The sequence below is a fragment of the Pipistrellus hanaki genome (genome assembly GCF_964339955.1).
Source record: "Pipistrellus hanaki genome assembly, chromosome: 1".
Taxonomy (NCBI): domain Eukaryota; kingdom Metazoa; phylum Chordata; class Mammalia; order Chiroptera; family Vespertilionidae; genus Pipistrellus; species Pipistrellus hanaki.
Genome location: NC_140503.1, coordinates 176,092,844 through 176,095,248, shown reverse-complemented (window position 1 = coordinate 176,095,248; position 2,405 = coordinate 176,092,844). Strand labels below are relative to the sequence as shown.

The 2,405-nt window shown below is 45.3% G+C and overlaps 1 pseudogene across 1 annotated transcript; it reads left to right on the top strand.

Moving 5' to 3' along the window:
• Window positions 1–894: 894 nt before the first annotated feature.
• Window positions 895–1,516, top strand: LOC311621311 (aspartate aminotransferase, mitochondrial-like; annotated as a pseudogene). The gene has a single exon. The product of its transcript is annotated as an aspartate aminotransferase, mitochondrial-like (transcript).
• Window positions 1,517–2,405: the final 889 nt, after the last annotated feature.

Here is a 2,405-nt window from a genome sequence, read left to right as displayed (position 1 = left end):
AAAGAAAGAAAGGAAGGAAGAAAGAAAGGAAGAAAGAAATGAGAAGGGAAGAAGGGGGAAGAAGGAACATAGGCATAAAGAATAAAAATGGCTACAAACAAGTACATATCAATTTTAAACTTAATGCTCCAATCAAAAGACAGAGTGTGGCTGAATGGATAAGAAAACATGACCCATATATATGTTCTCTACAAGATACCCACCTCAAAGGACTCACACAGACTGAAAGTGAAGGATGTAAATATATTTTTCAGAAAAAAATTTAAATGAAAAAAGAGCTGGGGTAGGAATACTTACTGATATATATGACAAAATAGACCTCAAAGTGAAGGCCATAACAAGGAACAAGGAAGGACCCTTCATTATACTAAAGAGATACAATAAGAAGATATAACTCTGGTAAACATATATGCACCCAATGCAGGAGTACCCAAATACAAAATAAAATATAAAATAAAAATAAAATAATAAAATAAAACAAAAAAGACAAACATCTGGATGATATCAAGGGGGAGATTGACAGCAATATGATCATAATAGGGGATTTTAATACCCCATTGACATTACAGGATCCCATCCTGGGAGTCACAGAAGCCTTTAAAAGAGACACCAACAGCAAAAAGATGAATCTGGGAGTTGGTGCCTACCGGATGATAATGGAAAGCCTTACGTTCTCTCTAGTATTGGGAAGGCAGAGGCCCAGATTGCTGCAAAAAAACCTGGACAAGGAATACCTACCCATTGGGGACTGGCGGAGTTTTGTAAGGTGTCTGCAGAGCTGGTCCTGGGTGAGAACAGTGGAGACCTGAAAAGCAGCCATACAGACCATTTCTGGAACCAGGGCCTTAAGGATCGGAGCCAGTTTTCTGCAAAGATTTTTCAAGTTCAGCTGAGATGTCTTTCTGCCCAAACCGACCTGAAGGAATCACACGCAAGGATGCCTGGGCTGTGCGCCACTTCACTGAACAGGGCATTAATGTTTGCCTCGGCCAGTCCCAATTCCAAGAACAGGGGCTTATACGGCGAGCATGTGAGAGCCTTCACTGTGGTCTGCAAAGATGCCGATGAGGCTAAAAAGGTGGAGCCACAGTTGAAGATCTTGATTAGGGCCCATGTATTCCAACGCTCCTGTCAATGGGGCCCGGATCGCCTCCACCATCCTGAACAGCCCTGATCTGCGAAAGCAATGGTTGCAGGAATTAAAGGCATGGCCCACCGCATCATTAGTATGCAGACCCAGCTGGTCTCCAACCTCAAGCAGGAGGGCTCCTCCCACAACTGGCAGCACATCACCAACCAGATTGGCATGTTTTGTTTAACAGGATTGAATCCGGAACAGGTGGTGTGGCTGACCAAGAAATTCTCTGTCTACATGACAAAGGACGGCTGCATCTCCATGGCAGGGGTTACCTCCGGCAACATGGGCTATCTTGCCCATGCCATTCACCAGGTCACCAGTGATTTTCCTGATGAGAGGAAACAGAGACCACCTCCCTGCGAACTTCTGCTGCTGTGAGATGCACACAGAGGAAGAGGGAGGATGGATGGTGGTGGGCAGATCCTTTCTTTCAACCACAGTACTTAAAACTCAGCATTGGAATGGTTTCTCGGCAAAGGATGTGTAGGCAACGAGGCAGAGGCATCTGTGGCTGGTGTGTGGAACTTTGTGGCTCTAAACCAAAATCTCCCTCATCTGTGTATCTCCAGCTTTTCCAAAAGAGTTTACATGTACAAGATCTTCATAGGCAAAAACCTGTCAATCACACCATTGCAATATTCCAGAAGCTTTAACCTAAGCACCTGATGGTGTCAATGCCATGTATACAATCCTCTGTGAGAAGACCTGGTTCCAGCAATAATGCTCAGCCTCACATTTGTGCTCCCAGATTGAGCAGCCTAACCAACAGACCACATTACAGAAATCATGCTTCGTGAAAGCCAGCGCGTTGGCTGCCACTGCAACAAGGAACACGAAAAGATGCTGTTTCCGGTCTTAAGAAAATAAGAAAGGAGGCTCTCCCTCTTGTACTGACTTGTGGGCATTTCAATGTTCCCTTCTCTTCTATCAGCGCTGTTCTTTTCCACAGGCACAAAGATCTATAACCAGCCTAGTTTTCACCCTCTTCTACTCCTTGATTGACCATCAACCCCACCCTGTAGCATTTACTCATTTGAAGAATGAAGTGCATAATTTATTGTTCACCCCACACCCTCACCTTTCTCAACAAAGAATGGCAGAGAATGGTTAGCAGGTTACTGCAGCATCCTCTTCAGTGATGGCTTTCTCCTGCCGGGATGTTGCCTCTGCCCAGTTGGACCTCGTACCTTAGTGCAGTGTTGTTGTGCAGCCACTCCTCTCCCATCCCAAGTCGGGTGATGCGGGGCTGAACCAGGCAAGAGGATAT